Here is a 22781-nt window from a genome sequence, read left to right as displayed (position 1 = left end):
GGAACACTTTCTAAAAACAATGCAAAATATAGCAACGAATTCTCTGCCTTCTCTCACTTTCACTCAAAATCTGTAATATTTATCTAAACTTTCACTTTGATCTGCAATTTCTTAAGGAAGGACACTTACCTTAAGTGCATTTACCACTGTGAGTTCTGAACATCTGTGGTTCTGGCCACATGACAGCTGCTGCTTTGAAGCTCTGGCCATTGCCCACCAATCCAGTGAAAGATGCAAATCTGCAGGGTGAAACAGATTGGCAGTAGTCAAGCCCTTAGGAAGCTTTGAGGACCTTGCAGCTCTTTTTGTTTTGAACTAAGGAAGTTCTTCTCACCATCTGTGATAGTCTGGACCGGCTCTAAGCACAGAGGAAAAGACTGGATGTTCTTACAATGGGAAGCTTTTACAGTGGGAATGGGCAGCCATAACTTCCTAGTGGTAGTTTGACTCCCAGGTACTCATTCTTTGGGTTTGCCTATTCTCCTCTGAAAAATGATGTTCAGGTTGCTTCCTTTCCTCTGGCCATGCTGTCTCACCTTACTTCCCATGGATTCTTGAAGCACAGATTGGGCTAGCACTGACTTAAACCAGGGTGAGTTTTCCTCACAGAAACTCAATTGTAAAATGCTGTACTTTATACTTTAAAAACCCCATCCCAAAAGAAGGACCCTGCCTGATTCATTTTATGGGGTCTTTTCTTTCTCCTCAGATAAAGAAAAACTTCCCACCCTAAAATTGCCCAAATAATTGAAAGTTACTTTTCCCAATTTTGGATAAATTTGGGGTTTGAAAACACCAACAAAATAATTTTTCAGGTGCTGATTGCTAGGTTCTATTTCAGGCTTTCCGGTTCAGTGCATTGCACAGATTGCATCTGTTTATAGACCATGCAGGCCCACAGGTCGTGTGCAACTTCACTGAAAAACAGGAGTGCTCCAAGGGCTCCAAGACTGTTTGCAGCATCATCACACCAGAGGCTCTCACCTTGATGACAATTATATGTAAGAGCCAAACACAACACAAATATCTGCAGTGACAGCAGGCAGAGAACAATGTTGCTAGCAGTCAAAAAGTTCACACAACTACAGCTCAGGTATCAGGATAATTGTTGGAAGACCTGAGCCTATAGCCCCTCCATGGGCTGTTCTGATCCCATCTCATCCCGTCTCTTCGGTGTTAGCAGTCCTGTTGCATGTAACACACTCTCTTATTTCTTTCCTCTTTTTAATTATGGCAGTAAAGGTTTGCTCCTGAATTAAATGTAGTTAAGAAAGCTTCCCATCGTTGTGAAAAAGGACCCCTCCATGTTTTTTATCTTTAATACAGTTAATTTGCAGGGTCCTTTAAGAGCAGCTGCCAGTTTCATGTGTCAAACGACTGCCACACAAAAGAGAATGTGGCAGCGAGCTGTGGGTTTTGCTGACACAGCACACAGTTTCAATTGAAAACAAGAAATAGAAGGAGCCATTTGAGAAACCTGACACTAGCTGTTACCTTTAGAAATCAAAACTTAGCAAAATAAAGGCGAGCATACACATCACCTTTTTTTCTTTTAATGAAATATTGTTAGATGCTGTTGGAGATACAGGTGATCAGCAAGTCCTTCTGAGGAAACATCTGTTACAAAGGAGAAGAGAGGGAGATGAGGAAGGTGCCATTTTTCTATCACTATAGTAAACACCTAATGCACCGTAAACAGAGCAAGTCATGCGGTAAAACATGAAAAAGCTTTTTTTGTAATCATCTGAATAGAAATTTAATATCTTTGCATTTGCTAAGTAAGGCAACTTGGCCAAGCAACCAGATACACAAAGCCTCATGCATTTATTCTGCCTTTGTGGCTACTGAACAAAGCTTCTAAGTCACAAGCATTAAGGTTGGTATTTACTAAGCAGTTGCACATGAGGACTCATTAGGAACATTAGGGTATCCAAACACATAAGGAAACTTGAGAAATGAAATAGCCATATATACAGTATGGCAGAAAAAAAAAAGTCCATGTGCATTTCCAGTAGATTTTTCTCCTTGACTCTGAGGTCCAACAGCCAGAGTCATCTTCCCAGACCAGCCCAGCTGTGAAGTGCTGAGCAAGAGCAGCACAGTCCTAGGTCACTCTGTGAGGAGCAAATGACTCTCATGTGGGGGGGGATGATACTAAAGGCTATAGAAAACCTTTGCTACCGAACCTGCCCATAGTTACTGAGCTGCACCAGCACTATGGCAAGAACAGGAGAACATTTAAAAACCCAGCCATTATAACCCAGGAGACCTTTGAAATTTGGTGGTTCTGTCTAAGTATTATATTGGTGCTGTCTGCCAGCTTCCAGAAGTCCACAGAACTTGGCTCTTTTTTTAAACAGAGCCTTGGCTCTTTTTAAAGCATGGTTTCAGAAGCTAAGAGCACTGTTACTGTGATCAGCATGCTTTGGTTTTCTCCTCCTTTTCTGCTGTCTTGGAGGGAAGAGTGGCCTCTATCAAATGTCAAGGTCATATGTAGCAAAATTCTAGCCTGAAAGAAGGAAAACCAATTTGCTAGACAGGACGGAGTAGCAATAAAAAGGCTTGTATTCGACATACCACCAGAGCCCTCGTATTGCAACAGCAAGACAGCCCTCCACCAGCTTTTTGGCATTGCTGTTTGCACCACTGCAAGCACTACAACAGGAAAAAATCTTCCAAGAAGCCTGCCAAATATACAGGCAACCTCTCCCAACCCTAGGGATAAAGGCAGAACCAAAGCTGCACATCTTCAGGAGGTAGCAAATATTTCTAATGCTCAGCACTCTAGGACAAATTAGAAACCCATTTATGTGTCAGCTATAGAATTGGTTCTGCAGACAACTAGAAAACCTTCATTTTGAGCAGAAAATAAAACAGGACCTCAGCTGTAGACCAGGCTATGGGAAAAAAAAAGGAAATTCCTAATCAGAATGTCAATATGGAGAATTCTTTAAGAGACAGAGATCAGATCTAGCCTCTAGATCAAACGGCTCTTGCAGATGGCATTTCAGTAGGCAAATGTGATGCTCTGTGCTAAAATCCTTCACAACATGAGCTTTAAATAAACAGCTTACCTTAAAGTACTTTGTTGTCACCATTGTAGTCCTTCTCTGTTGCCACATTCAAAAATTTTATGTCTGACTGCAACAACTCTGAGAAGAGGGAGATGGACATTTCCCAACCCCAGGGCATTTGCCTGGCGCAGATTCCTAAGTTCAAGTTCCTGCCCTTAGATGGGTACCCGGAAGAAGCATTTTGTCTTTTAATTATTTGAGCAGCTCTGCATGGTACATCTTCACTGTACAATGTACTTCTATAGGGTATCTCTTCACCTGCACCACTTGTGTACATACATATCCTCATACTCTTGCCACTTTTCTTTAATTGCTCCATTTCCACTGAGTGTTTCTACCCCCTCTTTGTTTTTCTCATTAAAATGAGAGCTCTCAAGAAAGAATTATCCTTAGTTACAGCTCCTGACAGAGTGGGTTGTTGATATGGATTCCTAACAATCATAGATAATAAAGTATTCCTTAATGGAACATAAGCTGGCTTTATCAATCACCATGTTGCCATATGCAGCTGCATTGTTCTAATATTTTAAATGGTCTGGGCCAAATACAAGGAGCTAACTGGTGCCTGTGTGTGTCCTTGATAGCTACACATACAGACAATGCAGAGGGAAGGGCTACATTTAACTATTTTACAGATGGGAAGTGAGGCTCAGAGAAGCCAGAAGACAGTCCTAGGGGATCAGTGGCACCACAGAGAACTGGTTTCCACACCTCGAGCTAATTAATGCTTTAAGCAAAGAACCCCCTTCCCATGCCAGCAGGAACATGACATCTTGCATTCTAGCAGTTATGCATTTTGTTTCCAGTGAAGCTTGTAAAGTGACCTTTCCTTTCATATATGTGAATAAGCTTTTATGTATCCTTTTTATTAATAGTTCCTGCCATTCTCTTCACATTCTGACTCATAGATACAGCTTTCCTTTGATACCGTCTTTATTTGTACTTTAAGGCCATAATCGGTTCTTCAGAAGGTTTATGTACATACACACCGACATTTATATATGTGGGTGCAAATACATATATAAATGTATACACATGTATATATGTAACAGAGGTATGTATCAGGTGGAGCAAATGCAAATGAACATATAGTTTTGATTTGTCTCCCACTTTGTTTGCCAATAGGGAATTACTGAGACATAGCAGTTTCATGACTTGAAAGATGAGATCATGATACTGCTATTTCTGCACTTCCAAGGAGAGTGCAGGTGTTTCAAAGCATTTATGAAATTGCATGATTGACTCATATAGAAATCTATTGACAATAAGTTGAACCTTTGCAGCTAGGCTGTAAAAGATTTGATTATAGTAACAATAGTAACCGTCATGAATGTCATAAATCTTAAGAGAAAGGACACATATGTCACATATAATGCATGAAAAAGTTGTCCTTTTATCATGGATAACTTACCATTGTGTAGATACTCTGCTGATCAGCTACTGCATTATTTGAATAAGTATCTGATGTCTTGTTTTCTTTCAAGGAGGCAGGTGCAGGATGAAGCAGGAAGCCTGCCAAAATAGATGATAAATTGCCACTTGGTGCTGGGGACCAGTGCTTAACATTAATGCAATGCTGCCAGGAATTAAGCAGTAGAGTAATAAGAAACTAGGAAGAAAATAACTTCTCATCCCCATTAAACAGATCAGCTCCATTTTCCTTCTCCATTATAATTTCTAGTACATCTAAAACAAAACATTGCCATTGTCTCATTACAAGCAAAACATAATAGGATTGGAAAACATCCTATGATTGACAAGCCATGGAAATATATAATAACGATACCCATTGCTTTTCTGCTAGGAGAGTAGTCTTGAAGCTAAAAAGTTCAAATAAAATTATAAAGAAAAATAATTGCAGGGAAGTGTGGCCTAGATTTGGAAATCCCTACCCACTTTGGCAAGTGTTACTCCCTGGCTGATTCAGTTAGGGATCATTCAGTTAGTGGATCATGGTGTAGTCAGAACTGACAGAGGGTCCAGAATGTCCTCAAGTTTCCTTGTCTACTGTTTATCCCTTAGTGCACTGAATTTGGACTAATATGAAATAAATTTAAAAATAATTTTGTGTGGTTAGTTATGTGAGAAACAAAGAAGCCCTGTAGCAAAATTGAAATTGGGTACCTACAGGTGAGTAAAATATTATACAAAATGCAGATTGAGTGAGAAGCTTTTCATTCATGCTGACCAAAAATAAAGAGAATGTAACATGAAAACTTAGTTCTTAGACACATTAGACTTTCCACTTTCCAAAGCCAGCAAACAAAAGCAAAACAAATACATGTTTTATTTCTCCTTTGTATGTACAATAAAATATGTGGGGAATATATAAGTTTATAAACAGTCAATGTCCTAAAAACTTTGACTTCTGAGGCACCTAAGGGCAAGTAACAGTCAAAGAGAGACAGTGATGTTCTGCTGGCATTTTGCTTCCCAGGAGCAAAACTCTGGTAGGAACAAGGATGTTCCTTGCAGGTATAAGCAACCCTTCTGTTTTGGTGTGTTCTTTCCTAGCCAGGTCACCAGCTCATAGGTATTCTTAAAGAACTGGAAGACTTGGCCTTGGAAAGATGCTTGGTTTATTTGGTCTGGGCAGTGGTGCAGGATCAGGCATAAATGTATAACCAGAGACCTTTTTCAGGTAGTAAAATAGGATTAAACACACTGTAAACATGCTATGCTGGATTGTCCCCCCTGATTTGGGAACAAAACTAGTCCTGCTCATATACACCCTGTTCAAGAATAAACCCTGTTCAAACCAGGTGTTTTAAAAATAATCTGTGCTTTGCCAGCTATGGAAAATATAGATCTTGAATTCTCTTCCCCCCCTAAAATTAAAATATAAATATAGATATCATTTTGGTACATCCAACCCCAACCTTATCCAAATCAATAGGTACTGGAGAAACCCACATCAGCATTTTACTGGAATGCTGACACATAAAAATTAACTAAGGTCTTTTTCAACATTCATTCATCAGAAAAATTAAAACTAAATTGAACAACAGATGATCAATGTCATTCCTCTCCTACACCACAATAATTTACAGAAATCTCTATATTTTGAAATTGGGCCATAAGTCAAATATTTCATCCTCAGAAATCTTCATCTTGATATGGGAAACCTCCCTTATAGCTATAGAGATGAAAATCATTTAAGAAACATTTTTTTTAAAGCTTGCACAAGATCTATATTCTCATCTGTCTTATGTCCAGAAAAGTGCATGATGTTCAGAATGCAGGCTAAAAAGCTGTGTGCTATTTAATCTCATCTGCGTGTCCTCCAGAAATATGCATCATACCACCAAAGCAGTGCTGGGACAGAGAAAGACAGCTCACCACTTAGGTGTTCATTTTTCAAGTTGTACATCCCTATGACACAATTCATTAGCAACTGTAGATTATGTCCTTGTTTTACTTGTTACATGTGCCATAAGTCTGTGTCTCAGTTTATTTTACCAAAGTAAATTTCCTCTTTGCAGGTTTGACTACACCATGATTAGTTCGGTTTCTCCCACAGTGTACATAATAGGAAATCAAAGACAGCAAAAACTCTCAAATTACATCTCAAGACAATATAATAAAATTTAGAGGAGGGAGAGAGTAAAGCTGTAGCAAATCTGAGGAAAATTGAGTCTGTGCCTGAAATTAATGCAGTGAACTGATGCTGGAAACTGTGATGGTACCACAAAAGAGGTAACTCATTACCCCAGGAGAAACACAAGTGCTAAGTTGAGAACCAAATTCCTTTCTCTTTTATACTCAAACACCTTCATGATGCCTACATGAGCATACACACAACCAAGGAAAGCACTGGTCCTTGAGAACATGAATTACAGGTTGGCATTTCAATGCTTCTGGAGTAAGGAGGAGATCTCAGGCTCAGAATTTCCAATTTATGAGCCTTGCCAGTAGGGTCATGATGTCTAGAATGAATACAAATATGTATTCCTAAACAGCATTAATGATTTTACATCCTCAGCCACTGAGGTGTTACCCTTGACCACAGGGGCTATGTAAGGATGGCCTTCAGGACTGGCTTTATAAGAGCTTCACTAAAAGGAAGATGCATCTCAGCTCAGTGAAAACATTCTTGGCCTCTATAGATTGGTACAGTTCACACGGGTGACTTCTCTCCCAGACCGTTGGACTTAGCACATTTACTGGCAAATATATTAATTGCTATCCAAGTGAAGATTAGATTTACTTCAGAGTGAAGTCCCATTGATGTGTCTTCCTACCATTTATGTTCAACAGTAGATTGAAGGCAGTAGGTTCAATAATATTTTGCCTCTTATATCCTGCAAGATCTTTGGAAATTTTGCTTTCTTCCTAAATCATTTTAATTATGCTTTTGTGGTGTATCTTTTCCCATTTCTGGTGCTCCATTAGAGCAAGTTGATACTATCCATTCATGTATTCATTGTTGCATACATAACCAATACTCAAAACTCAGTTCAGACATGGAAAACAATGCTATTAATTATACTGACATTTTCTGAAGGGCTAAAGTGATTTGCTGATTTTTTTTTGTGAATAGTTAAGAGAATTCCTTAAAAGTTCTGACTTCTTAAGAAAGAAAGAAAGAAAGAAATGCCACAATAATAAATTACAGCAAACCAGGGTTAAAGAATGAATATCCAGATTTGGATATCCAGATTTTCCAGTGCCTTTCTGCACGTGCATTCCTCTTTTTTGCAGTAATTGCAATATTCCTCTAAAAGGCCTTTTGCAACATAGTACTAAAATGCCTTCTGTGATCCTTTTCTCTACAGTCAACATCAGCAAAAGCATTTCAGTTGAAGTCTGAAATGCTTTTTACTGCTATATTACTATAGATAATAACCAAAACTGCCAAATACCTCATTTCTATTGCAACCAAATAAACCCTACATACAAATATATAAACACCAGTGATTTAGTGTCATTTCACTCTAATCTGCCCCAAGAGAATCTATTAATAAGAACTTCAGCCCCTTTGCCTTCAGGGCCAGGTCATAACAGTCATGTTCCAGATCCAGACTAGCATTCATTGAAATGAATGACATTATTAATATAAATCTCCTCTAAATAATAAAAAACTTGATTCCTTCCATTTACTTATCAGTTACCCTACTAATACTAGTGCTCACCCTCACAACCTCAAGACTTCAAACAAGCAGATTAAAGCTGAGCCAAGCAATTGATTTCGATTCTCAGTCAAGCAATAAGACCAAAAATCCTGAAACACACATCTGTACATAAACTAAACTCAGTGGAAAGAGAAAGCAGAAACTGTATGTGTATTGGTTTTCTTTATATCATATTCAAGTCTGAAAAACCTGAAGAGAAAAACATACGGGAAAACTGATGGACAGCACCTATTATGCATCTAACTTAAAATACATGTTGATATTTCCCATGGAAGTAGAATCAAAAAATTTTATTGCAGAAGTCCATGCAATGATGGACCTTGTTTTGACATTATCAAGTATTTCATGGTGATATTTTATATTTCCTTTTTTTTAATCTTATACGATAACATAAATAATAACAATGAAAATAAGTAAGAAAACGTTGAAAAAATTTGTACTTGAAAAGAAAAATATCACTTTGGAATTTTGGTTAAAAATTGTGATAAAATCTGTATGATTTGGAGGAACACACCTTTTTTCTAAAATCAGTATTTTCTAAAAGGGAAAGACATCAAAACAGGAAATATTCAGCCCAAATAAAAAGAGCAAAGTCATTCAGAAACATTTTAGAAACCATCTAAATCCTACATAAAGTATTTCAGTAGGAATCAAAGTAAGTTTGCATAGCCTCTGTGCATCATCTCTTTCAATTCATGTTTAAATTCCTACATGAGAGAAATCCCCCATAAATGAAAAATCTCTGGTTAAACATCATCATTATGATAGAGTGCATTGGATTGGATTGGATTGGGATGGGACAGGATAGGATAGAATAGAATAGTTTCAGCTGAAAGGGGTTTACAGCTGTCATCAGCTGCCTGACTCAGTAGTAGTTTCTTTCTCACCCGATGATCCTGGAATGGTTCCTGAACATCAAACAGGGAAACAGTGCTATTTCTCACATTCTGTCACTCTAAGAAAGCTGCATCAATCTATTGTTGTTTTGCCAGACAGGTGAAATGATTACTGTGACAAAAGCAAGCCCAACATGACCTTCTTGCTAACCGTGTGATCCAAATTCTAGCAAAGTTGGAAAGACGCAGAGTTGATGTTAAATGTTAAACTTTTCGTCAGTGGATTCCTCGCAGATTACTCAACACTTCCAAGATAATGGAAAATGCTCAGGTGGCTGGTGCACCTTTTAGTGAGGTCTGGGGAGTCCGGTTGATTACCTGGAGAGCAGCCACAGCTTGTCTCAGTGGTGGGAACACATGGCTTGGACTAAGCCCGCCTTGGGGTGAGCGTCTTGTTCATACTGCACTCGCTCACAGGATTAATGTGGGAATTAGCTCAGTCAGTTCCCATATGAGCAGCATTATGTTATCCAATTTGCATAGTCTCCCCATGCTCTCAACACGATACCAGCCCTGACAGTAGGAGCCTATGTGTTTGGAGCAGAAGGTACAGCGCTCTATCTCCAGTGACAACCATGACGTCTATATGGCAAGGGCAAGCAGAACACTTGACAACCATGAAGTTTGTATAGCCTGTGAATTGTTACAGTGGACATATTTTGGGACATCGGCAGCCTGTGAGAACTCTTTGCATATTTTCCTACTAGACCTGATCAAAAGAGCAGTCACCTTCATTTTGTTTATGAGAACCCTTTAGAAATTTCAGATACTGATCAAGTAATAAATACCCATCTCACTGATGACCATAACAAGGACTCTGCCATGCTTACACTAGACTCCTGTGAAAAAGGCGTGGGTTCCCCTTCAATCTATTCAGCTATGCAATGTCCTCAAACAGTGAAAGGGAAACCATAAAACTGAATGTGATGCACATCATCCCAAGAAATTCATGCCCTGTGAGTCCCTTGGCAAAATTCTCCCAGCTTCAGAAATGCTCTACTTTGCAAAAGAGCCTGAAGCAATTTAACATCGGATCTGCTTGGTTCTTCCTGGAACAATGTCAGATCTCTTGAGATGAGAACTTCCCATGACACACTCCAATTAGAGTCGGTGTCATTAAATAGGCCTCTTGTAAAGACCATCCAACAGTCTTCCTGAGAACCTGTTCTTAGCTGCCTACAGAAAACTACAATAGATAACTACAAAACTCAGTTTAGAAATTTCTGGTGTTGCAAATTTATTTTCTACTGTTTAGAGATAAGGAGTTTCAACCAGTTATCAGTGTGATAACTAAATAAATTATAACCAAGGACTATGGTAACAGGTCAGCAGAGAACAGACATGGCAAAAATACTGTGTTTTCAGCTAAGAAGAATAGCTAAAAAAACAGATTTTTTATCTTGTTTGCATGACTGATTTACAAAAGTAAGAGTTGCAAGGTAAACAGGAATTACTTGAAGAAAAGGTAACTGTAGAGATTGAAAATTTCCGTGATCTCAAAGAAGGACTTTTACAGTCAAGTGTAGCAATTACTGACAGCCTTCTGTGGCAGCAGACTGAATTTCAAACAATGTTTTAGCCATCTATTTCAGGTCTATGATCTCAAATGCTTAAATACTGCTGTAGAACACTTTGCAGCACTAGTAAAGGCATCTACTAGTGAAGAGACAAATATAGTTATTCACTGTTTGGCCTATCACAAGCACCATTCAAAAGCTTCCCATAAATGTTATCATTTAGATGAAGTAATTGTATTTTTTTTTTGATTCAAGATTACCCACTATATAACATAATAACACATACTATTTTAAAATTGCCTTGTAGGCTAAAATGCTAGAGTGAGATACTCTCACCCTGACTGTGAAAAACACAGCTTGATGCACTCCTGCCATTTTCAGAAATCAGGCCACCAGGTCAGCCAACTATGGTTTACAGAGATTTAGCTGCTAGTCCCTAATTTTAAAAAACTTGATATAAATATTTTAAACACATATTCCATGAGCTATTACACTGAGTTCTCAGATGTTCTGCAAGGATTCATAAAGCAGCACTTTCCAAGTTACCTCTCCTTGTTACAATAAATTATGTTGTCCATTCCTCTGTTTGATTGGCAGCCTTTAAATCTTTCTTCCCCATTGAGTTGGGCCATGTGAAGCAACTGCAAAGAAGATCTTGTTTTCAATTTTTCAGGGTCAGATTGTCTTTCAGTAACACGGATGTCATTCATGACACAATGAATGAGAGTCATACCCAGGCCACCAAAAGAAGGGATGTTAACTCTGAAAATAAAAAGAAAACATCAAAGGTAATAGTAAAAAACTCTGTTTAAGTCAAAAACAGGCAGGAAGGCAGGCAGGCAGAAGCAGGGACTTATGCAGAAAGATAGCATCAGGCACAAATCCCAATATGTTCTCTGTGTGACCAGTTTACCAGTGCTGCTATTTACAACACAATAATTCATAGCAAGACTAAAAACCCCCACAGCTATAAATATTCACCACAAACATAGAACATGCTCTACATACTCCAAATAAATTAATCTACCTGCTTGAGAACTATTTTCTGCAGTAACTGTAAGAGTATAAAGAAAGAAATAAAACATCCTTACTAGAAGCAAGACAAAACATAAGTATTAAAACTTGGAGTTCTTCTTTTCCTCTTAAACCAGTTTTGATTATGTGATGGGACTACAGTTTGTTTTCACCTAGGTTGGTGCTCAGATGAGCAAAGCTAAATATTTCCTTCTCTGAAGTAAGAGCCCTGAAACCATATTTTTCACCCAAGCATATTCATTGCAGTCAGAGATGAGGTTTTAACATTATTTTATTTGAGGTTGTACTTTTCTGTGTCTTTTCCAGCTCTTTCTCTATTACCATTATAATTTCCTGAGTTTTAAGTGTCAATTATCATGATCAAAAGTTTGGAGAGAGAGGTTTAAGTCATGGCCACTCCGCCTTCCCATCTGGGTGAGCTACATATATGCAAAGAGCCATTAAAAAAGAGAGGGAGAGGGAAAAGGAGGATGGAAGGCTTCACCACACTAAATGAAAAGCAAACAATATCAGCATCCTAAGGAGATGTACCACTCTGCTGGGAAAAACCAAGACAAAAGAATTATCTGACACAACAGTTCAAAGCATATTGCACCTGTCAAAACGTCTGTCATCTTCTATAGAAATGCACCATTCTAAAAGAAAAAAGGGAAACTCTAGCAAAGTCACTCAGAAACAACAGACCACTTTGTCTCCTTCCTTCCAGCCAACTCCTCCATCTGAAAGCCATTTAACTCAATGCTAAAGATTGCCTGGAAGGACCAGACAATAGGAAGGTCTCTTTCATTGTCAAGGACAGTTACACTTTGAAGATGATGCTCAAAAGGGGTTAAAATGGGTCAACAAGCAATTGTTTGGTCTATCCAAGGAAATGTGAACAGAACATTGTTAAAGTCACCCACACAAAAAAAATCTAAAAGAGCACATCTTTCGGCTGGGCAAGTATGGGGGGGCACACACAAAATGCTGATGTAATGTCATAGTGAAATGGAGATAAAAAACTCCTACCAGTACAAATGGTAAAACTGAATTTCAGTAGATAGGTCAGTTCTTAGCAACATGCATCCAAAGCACAGTAAAAGCGAGAGACATACAAATTTACTAACAAAGGGAAAAACGACAGCAACTCTGACAGAATTAGATGTCATTTTTCCATAACTTCATTTGTCTGCTTCCAATTTTCACAAAATGCCCTTGGGAATCACTGTGAGTTGTACGGCTAGATGCAAATGGGTACATCTTAGGTACTGAAATGGACTTACTCATTTGTATATAACAGCTGTTTTAAAGGAAAAAAAGTGGAAAATAGTTTTGCTTTCGTGCAGATTATCTAAATCAATACTTGTACAGCCTACTGAAACCTCTTTGAGTGTGCACGTTCTCTTCATGCTTACACGAATCACAGAAGTTGCCATTTTATAAAAGCTTCTAGACTTAATTTACACAAATCTAATTCCTAAGGTAAATCTTCCATGAAATAGAGGATTCATCTAAAGCCATTTATTTATCCAAATCCAATCCTTATTTTTATTATTAAAAGTCTAGTTTCTCTTCTAGTCAAATTCTGGCTTGTTTTTGACTCTTAAATGCAGCATTGTATAGGAATATAAGCACCAAGTCTGAAAAAGCACCAGTTCAGCAGCACTAGCCATGAAGTGTATTCATTTGCATCTGCATTTGTAGCAAAGGGACATTCCATTATAAGCAGCTTCACACAGGAAAAATGTCTAAAAGTTCAGTTCTGTTGAAGGTAGCGGCAAAACTTCCAACAATTCCACAGCAGGCAAGGAGTCAGTTCTGTTTTCACAAGCTTGTACCTCTGAAGTAGGTCAGTGATCACAGAATCAGAGAATAGCATGAGTCCCAAGGGACCCACAAGGATCATGGAGTCTGGCTCCTGGCCCTGTACAGAAGCATGCCCAAGAATTCACACCATGTGCCTGGAAGTGTTGTCCAAGTGCTCCTTGAACTCTGTCAGGCTTGTTGCTGTGCCCACATCTCTGGAGAACCCGTTCCACTGTCCAGCCACCCTCTGGGTGAAGAACCTTTTCCTAATATCCAAACCTCCCCTGGCACAGCTTCACGGAGTCCCCTCAGGTCCTGCCACTGGTCACCAGAGACAAGAGATCAGAGCCTGCCTCTCCTCTTCCCCTCATGAGGAAGCAGAAGATTGCAATGAGGTCTCCCCTCAGCCTCCTCTTCACCAGACTGAACAGACCAAGGGACCTCAGCTGCTCTTCATCTGGTTTCCCCTCTAGACACTTCACCATCTCCATGGCCCCACTTTGGACACCCTCTAAGAGCTTTAGATCTCCATTATATGGTGGCACTCAAAACTGCCTCCAGGACACAAGGTGAGGCCACCCCAGTGCAGAGCAGAGTGGGACAATCCCCTCCCTCAATCAGCTGGGGATGCTGTGCCTGATGCACCCCAGGACCATTTCTTCAAGACTGAGAAATAATGGACATAACACTATTTACCATTATTATCCCTCCCATTAAAAAAGCAACTTCAATCACCTATAACTTCTATAATGTTTTTTCCCTTGTAGAGCCAGATATTCCTAAAATGCTAATCAAAGGTCAATGTTTTCAAGAGTTTGCAAAGCCATTTTTTGGTATAAAATATATTTCAGCTGTCTTTTTGACAAAGAATTTCATCTCAAGTAACGCTGGAAACTTGTCTTATAACAAGACCTGATCAGTTTTTAGAGATATGGTGAAATCCCTTTTTTACCTGCTTGTTTTCTTTACTTCACATCCATATACTGGCTTCCAACAGAAAAAAATTAAATATTCAAAAATATTGATGTCTTAGAGTTCAAGCAGCACCACACATGTCTATGAATGTAAAGTGACTTGAAAGCCTTGTAGACTTATCCTTGGTACTTCACACCCTTTGTCTCTGAATTCCAAACTTGTTTTTTCAGAAGCCTTTTATAGCCTTATGGAAGTGATTACTCAGTACTAAAATTAAGGGGAGTCACAGTAGTGCTATCAGGGCCTCTTTCAAAATTAACTATTTTCAAGATTTTTACACTTGCTGCAAACCTGTCTCAAACTAAACCACTCAAAACAGTGATGAAAATGATCATTACACAATCAGTTGCACCTGCTGTGCAATTTAGATTTATATGGCTAAATCAGCTTCACAAGAAGTGCCTGACAGGGGTCAGAGTACAAAACTCCCCCTACCAGCAGTGTGGGACAACTGAGGTTAGAGCGTTATTGTGGTTTTCCTCCTCCTTCCTGCATTTTCTCTCATATTCTTCCACTAACCTCCACAACACAGTGTTCCCCACTCACTGCAATTGCTTCAGGTGACTTCTCCCCCTCTACAGCTCATGAGTCACAGAAGACCATGTCCCAGAGAATAAGAAAATCGTTGTCCCCTTGGTGGGTTTTTATGCTGGGGATGAGAACAGGCTGCTGCACCAGAAGCAAAAGAGAAAGAAAACAATGTTTGAGATCACGAAATGGGGATGCCCCACATGCAGTTGTCCTCTCGGGATATGTGAAACCTCTGTGTGCTCAGGGTCAGTGACAGCTCAGGAGAATGAAATGCTAAACTCTTAACAGAGCTACAGTACACGTGGGAAAATCCTGCCTGCATGATCTAAGACTGAAACTAAACTCATATTCCGTATAAGATTCCAACTATAAATACAGACAAAATTTTTTTCCCTTTTTCTACTTATTATCATGATCATGCACATTTTTCTCACTGTAGAGAAAGAAAAACATCCTGCCTGTATCTATTTCTATTGGAGGAGATTGGCAAATAATACCTGCCGAAATTTTCCAAAATGCTTTATCCTAATGTTGACACCTGGCAAAAGAAAAATCAGCTTTAATATTAGCTTGGCTAAGTGGTGCAAATGAAAAAAAATTGTGATGATGAATGTGGATAGATGTCACTAATAGCACCATAAATTGAATAAACTCAAAATTCGGTATCAAGTACAAAGACTTTTCATGACAGATGTGGGTTTGAGTTTGGTATGCTTTTTTCTAATTAGAATATAATTAGGATTTATATTTCCCTGTAGATAACACAAAAATGCTGGGTCAATTTTTCTGCTGGTGTGCCTCTGTGAAAGGCAGCTGACAAGCAGCAAATTTGTCTTTTTTTCTTGGCTACAATCATGTGTTTATCATGTGTGTCTGTACAGTGTTAAGGCAGACATATCCTCCAATACTGACCATTCTCCTGTATTCATGTATGAACATGTGACCAAGAGCAAGATTTAATCACAGATCATTACCCCTCTTTATAGAAAGACCAATCCTTACATCAGGGGAAGGAGAAAACCATGTGTGACTTGAAAAGCAATTATAATTCATGAATAATGACTAGCTGTGGATCAGAAGGAACAGTTCACAAAAAACACAGGTGTAAGTTTTCTGAAACAAAGTTTTTGCAGGTAGTAAATATATTCAAAAATCCAAAGTCTTCTAATTAATGACTAAAGACCTAAAGTGCTATGTCTATCTGATAATGCAATTGCAATGAATCATTTAGCCAACTAGAGCATTTCAGATACACTTCTGAAGGTGACAAATAAAAAAAAATTCCCCTTTGGATAGTTTTTTCAGTGTTTTCATAAGATATCAGGGGTTTTCCTCACTAAAAAAGCCTGCTTCATCTGATCTCAGGAGTGTACCTGACTGGCACAATGCAATTCGATTCTGTCACTAGAAGAACAAATACAACTTTGTTCTCCTTTCATGTGTCACCATAAATTTGATTAGATAAATTAATATTTCAGGATTTTTTAGGATTTTTTTGTTTCTGTCTACCAAAGAAAACAAAGAATCACACACAGGATCCTCCTTGTCTTTCCAAATAATTCCCCCCCAAGTCTAGGTCCAAAAGGCAGCAGGGCCAGGTGCACACATCAAAGTCCTGCCAGCCAAGCCCCGGCAGCAGGGGCATGAAAAGCACACAGCCAAGAGCAGATGCAGAACACCAGCCAAGCTCCTGGCTGAGTTTCACGTAGCTCCTGTTCTGCTGCCAGAGAGCTCTGGCCACCTGCCTGGCCAGCTCAGGACAAGCCAGCCCCACACCACTGGAGCCCCAGCAGCTTCAGCAGCACCTCCTCGGGGCTCTGCTGGCGAGCGATGCATTCACACTGAGAGTAAATAAATGTGAACTTAGAAAAGAATACCTGTAACTGAGCAAGGAGGCAGCAGAAGCTTAAGGTACCTTGGGGATTAATGACTGTGCACAGAGACCCACATGTTTGAGTCAGGATAGCCACCTCAAGTACCAATGAAACAGCTTTAGCATGGGCTACCTGCCCAAACACTTACTGGGACCCATTTTACAGCACATTTCTGAAGCTGACTACATTAAAGCAAGCTCATACTCACCCATCCTCTGTGCCTGCAGGTGAATTGTAGTTAAATTTCTTCCTCTTGAGAGCAGAGACCTCAGCAAGTCACAGCTCCTGCTTCTGCATGGGAAAAGCAGAGACACAGCAGATCAACACTCCCACCCAATACAGTGTCACCTGTGAACTAAGGGTACATTTGATCCCCTCACCCAGATTGCTGATAAAGACATTAAACAGAGCTGACCCTAGTTCCTAGTGGGAACACCACTACTCACCAGCCACCAGCTGGATGTAACTCCAGCCACCACCTCTCTCCGGGCCTGGCCATACCAACAGTTTTCTACACATTAAACACTGCACCCATCCGAGCCATGAGCACCCAGTTTCTTGAGGATCATGCAATGGGAAATAGTGTCAATGTGGACTAAAGTCCAGGCCAATAACATGCACAGCTTTTCCCTATCCACTAAGCAGGTCACCTGCCATAGAAGGAGATGAGGTTGGTGAAGCAAGACCTGCCTTTCACAAACCCATGCTGGCTGGCCCGACCCTCTGGTTGTCCTGTACGTGCTGTTTAATGACACTCAAAATTATGCGCTCCAGGACATTCCCTGGCACTGAGCTCAGGCTGACAGGCGTGTAGTTCCCCAGGTTTCCTTCCAGCTTTTCTTGTAGATTGGCATCACATCAGATAATCTCCAATCATCTGCGACCTCCCCAGTTAGTCAGGACTGCTGGCAAATGATGGAAAGTGGCTTGGCGATCTCTTCTCTGAGTAATACTCTAGGGTGGCGTCCATCTGGCCCTATAGGACTGTGTCTGTCTAAGTGGTTTAGCAGGTCACTGACCATTTCTCCTTCCTAGAATCATAGACTATGCTGAATTGGAAGGGAGCCACAATCATTGAGTCCAACTCCTGGCCCTACACAGGGCGCCCCAAGAGCAACATCATGTCTCAGAGTGTTGTCCAAACACTCCTTGAACTCTGTCAGGCTGGTGCTGTGACCACTGCCCAGGGGAGCCTGCTCCAGTGCCCAAACACCCTCTGGGTAAAGAAACTTCCTGATATCCAAACTAAACCTCCCCTGATGAAACTTCAGGCTGTTTCCTTGAGTCCTGTCACTGATCACAAGAGTGAAGAAATTGGTACCTGCCCCTCCTCTTCCCCTCACAAGGAAGTTGTAGGCCTCAATGAGGCCTCCCCTCAGTCTCCTCTTCTCCAGGCTGAACAGACCAAGTGTCTTCAGCCACTCCTCGTACAGCCTCCCCTCCAGACCCTTCACTGTCCTCACGGCCCTCCTTTGGACACTCTCTAATGCTTAATGTCTTTTTTAAATTGTGGTGCCCAAAACCGCACACAACGCTCAAGGCAGGGCCACACCAGTGCGAGCAGAGCAGGACGATCACCTCCTTTGACCGATTGGTGATGGATTATGAGGGTTTCATTCTGCTCCCTGTCTCTGTCTTTTAGTTCAGGGGGCTTGGTATCTAGAGAACAGCTCATCTTACTACTAAAGACTGAGGCAAAGAAAGCACTAAGTACCTCCAGTTTCCCCATCCTTCACTGTATCTTCTTCCTCACCTACTTGTCTTCCAGCATGTGGGGACAGACTGCTCCTATACCTTTAAGTTCTCCTTCTTGGAGAATGTCCATTCTTCCTGGACTCCTTTGCCCTTCAGGACTGCCTCCCAATGGACTCTGCCAAAGATGCTCCTAAACAGGCCACAGTCTGCCCTGTGGAAGTCCAAGATACCTATGCTGTTAATGTCAGCTGTAAAGAAATGAACTCAGATCTAAGTACACTGAAATGCCACTGGGAGTATTAGAAGCTTGATTTATCAAGCCCCAAGTGAGTTTCATTCTCTACTATGATTGTAGTAGTAAACTTTGGTTTAGACCCTCCATGCAGCACCACAAAGAAGCAGTTCCGACAGTAGATCTAACATTTATTCCTAACATAGTGAAAAAACAACCTAAAATGTCTCTTTTATCTCTAAGCTGAAATGAGATAACTAAATAAAACCCCACAGTAGAAAGAGTTTTTTTAATACAGATAGTACCCAACAGCTTTGGTGCCACAGAGAAAATGAATGCAGAGAAATGTGGGGTTTGACATTTTTCCCCAGAGCCCAATTAAAATAAGCAAAGTAAAATGCACAGAAATAAAATATGTCTAGCAAATATGTTTCTCCTAGCTTGATTTGCTACACACTACTGCACCACTGAAATGGGAATATTAGCAACAAATTATACTTCATATTAAGGATAGATGAAACGTATTGTTAATATGTGCTATGTAAGGCATAATGAATCACAGACAGTCTCCAATTAGAGTTTTTTCCAGAATAAATAGTCATTATGGTCTAGATTAATAGATATTACAGCCAGAGGGGACTACTGTGATCATCTTTGACCATTGTTATCATTGCTTTTCAGTGCATAAATCAATTGTTAAAACCTTACTTTAGACATAATTTAATTATGAGTTATGCAACAAAACACAAAGGAGCTTCACTGAAATAGTCTATAATTAAGTTCAATGAATTGCTTGCCTCCCCTTCATTCCATCATTATTAAGATTTGTTCTTCCTGTAGTTCATGAAATTTAGTAGCATTTACAGCACTGAAGTTCCAAGTGGTACAGTTATTCAAGAAAAAGCAACATTTATGTAAGGAATTAGGAATGCCTGCTCAGGAAAGAAGGGTTCACATGTTAAAATAAATTTTAAAAAAAAGGCAAAGCGGCACGCGATATACCAGATTCCTATTGTGAGGCACAAATTCTTCACAACACTGGGAGACATTGCAGAACAAAAATACTATTAGAACTGTTTCAAAGGGAACATTTTTGGCTAGGATAGAGACTTTTGACATTATTTATTAGGTTCAAAAATGCTTAACAAAGGCCTAACAATAGTCCTGTGGAAACCACTACATCTGAGGCACTTTCTGTTGTTATGTGCAGGCATTGATTTGAAGATGGCCAGCATTAGTAGAACAATTCCCTCACAGCAGTCAATGCAAGTGAGCATTCATACACACACAAGCAAAAGCCTGTGAACAAACCATATGGAAACAAGAAAAAAAGTAAACATTTATTAACCTCTTTGTGGGGAGATGGGTGGAAGAACAGGCAAGCAGCGAAGGAGACGGTCATGCCAAATTTCCGCTAAAGAAGGTGTTTGCCCTGAGCATTTTTTTTTTTGTGGAATATGAAAAAGGCTGGAGAATGTCTTCAGTGCCATGGAAACTGGGTCTTCTGGGGCTGCCAGCAGTGCCACCACCCTTGGCCACCCAGACACACAGACTGTATGATGCTCAGGTTGGCGGGTTTGGATGTTGCTCCTGCCCCCTTCCTCACCTGTGGCTGCGAGGACACTGGCAGTCATGGAAAAGGCTAAGCAAATTTATGGGAAAATAAACATAACTGAGGATTTAGCTCAGCAACTATGACATACAGACACACACAAAGAAACAAAGACTTATTATTCTCACTGCAGGGATACAGAAATACATAAAAGCTGTGCAACTGCTGCGCTCGGAAGGTTTGTGAGTGGTGGAGGCTGATGAAATGGTGCCTGTAGACCACCTGACACAAGGAAGACCATCTTCCTACCATAGTTGAGCCAGAAAGTCACCTCCATCCTCACCTGAAGGTGGATACACTGAGACAGTGACCAAAACCTCATTTGATTTGTAAGATCACCGGTACCTGAACATCTTATGCCACTGAAAAGCCAGAATAATGTCTCACAATTAAACTTGAGGGTTACAGCTCAGTTCCTCTTCTTTTGCATTAACCTCAATATAAGCTTCCTTATGATAGAAATTTTCATTTTCTAGTGTAATCAGTATTTAAATTGATGTTGGAGGAAAGGGAGAGGAGCTCCATGCTTTGGAAAATGCACTCTAAAGATAGGTCTTTCATTTGCATTTAAAATGTGATGAATCTGGTTACTGGTTTCTGAAATATGCCACAGAATATTAGCTGATATAAAGAAATCTCAAACAGGCTTGGTTTGGTGCTGCTGAAGATGAGATTGAAAAAGCAAATGAGTCCATTCAAGGAAGGAGGAGGGACCTAACACAGAACCAGTATGTCCCTGGCCCAGCAGATGCTCTCTCACAGCTGATTAACCTGGACAATGCCCTGCCACAGCCCCCGGAGCAGCTCACCTCTGCTCTCACCAAGCCACAGCCTCCTGAATCTTTGCTGTTGCACCAAATGCAGCAGCATTTTCATCCAGTGGCTGTGTTGGCCCACAGGGTATAAGGAAATTTGGGTCCTTCTTTGTCCTCCACATGGTAGGGAACCCCATCCCCCGGATTGGGGTGTCTTGGAAATGCCACGATACCACAAGCCATTTGCCATCTCCTCTAAAACAGACTGAAATAGATGGAGAAAAAAACCCCAAACATTATACAGCAGAGCAACAACCACCAAGCTAAAGTTAGTAACCCACCACTTATCTTTCCTTTTACATGAAAACACTGCCTTTCCTGGATTTACAAAGATCCTGAACTTCTAAATGCCAAGGGGTGACAGGAGGCAGAAATGCTGCCTGCTTCAATCCAGCAGCTCAGAATGTTTAAGATTAGCCCATATATCCACACAGCTATCCTTACTTAATAATCAGGTTGTACGCAGAAACCCTGAAGACCCAGACAGAATCATAGATTACATATGTTCTTCATTTAATTTGTCTTCTCCTCATTTAGACCATTTGCTGCCAACAGTTTAACTCCCCACCCAGTCTGTCACTTTTTCTATTTGCTTTTAATTTTGGATGAGTTCAGTGTTTCAAGCCTGATCAAAACAGGGGGTTTGTGTGGCTTACTTCAACTCATTTCTGAAAATGTGAAGATTTCTAGCAGTGAACACTCCTGTCTCCTGTGCACTAGACCTTGACAAGCAATGGCTGAATATTTTCCCACACCACCTCAAGCCTGACTGGGAGGGACACATGCTTTTGTATGGACAGTTTATTATGTTAAACATACATACATTATATTACTAGGGGGGTAGGCTACGAACAGGGCTTTAACAAAAGGGCATAGCAAACATGCAATTTATATTAATCACTGTGTGCACTTAGAACTGCAGAAAAGTTCCTGAGTGCATTCAACAGTTCCATATTTTCTGGGCATATCTCACTGCATTGCCTTCAAATACAATGAAGAATGTGCTTAAGGATTCCCATTCCTGTAGTAAGTCATCTCTTAATTAGGAAAGTATCGCCTCTGAAGGCAGTTCGAACACATGCTTTTAAGCCTGACTTCATTTAAAGTCAAGGCCAAGATTAGATTTAAAATATCTTTTTTTTTGAATGATAGCTTATTTGAGCAGACCACCTGAACATATTAGTGTGATTATGTTACAATGCATGTAAGAATAGTAATTTGTATTGAATTACAATATTGTAATTATAGAATCATAAAATATCCAGAGTTGGAAGGAACTCACAAGGATCATTGAAGCCCACCTCCTGGCACAGGACAACCCCAGGAATCACTCCATGCTGGATGTGATAAATATGCTATTACATTATATTAAAATACAATAAAATATACTACTATATATTACATTAAAATATGTATAAAATAATAATTTGTATTAAATTTGTTTAAATAATTGGAATTAAACTATTAAAATGCTGTTTTGGTGATTTTAATTATAACAAGAGGCAATATACTATGTTTTTTTTAGCTTAAGGAAAATTTTAAAGTTTTTAACATTTTCATAAATTGTTTATTGCTTGTACAAATTAGTTTCTAGCCTTACTGAAGATA

The 22781-nt window shown here is 39.8% G+C and overlaps 1 long non-coding RNA gene across 1 annotated transcript in view; it reads right to left on the bottom strand.

Annotated features, from left to right (window-relative positions):
• Window positions 1-11171: 11171 nt before the first annotated feature.
• Window positions 11172-22781, bottom strand: part of LOC104696234 — a 28586-nt gene continuing 16976 nt past the window's right edge. The window contains exons 4-5 of the long non-coding RNA XR_752988.3: window positions 17028-17110; window positions 11172-11381 (exon numbers count right to left, since the gene is read on the bottom strand). This is a non-coding gene — a long non-coding RNA (uncharacterized LOC104696234). The remainder of the gene's footprint in view (window positions 11382-17027; window positions 17111-22781) is intronic.

The sequence above is a fragment of the Corvus cornix genome, chromosome 1A (genome assembly GCF_000738735.6).
Source record: "Corvus cornix cornix isolate S_Up_H32 chromosome 1A, ASM73873v5, whole genome shotgun sequence".
Classification (NCBI taxonomy): Eukaryota; Metazoa; Chordata; class Aves; order Passeriformes; family Corvidae; genus Corvus; species Corvus cornix.
The sequence above is the reverse complement of the archived record's forward strand: the minus strand, read 5'-3'. Positions and strand labels throughout refer to the sequence as shown.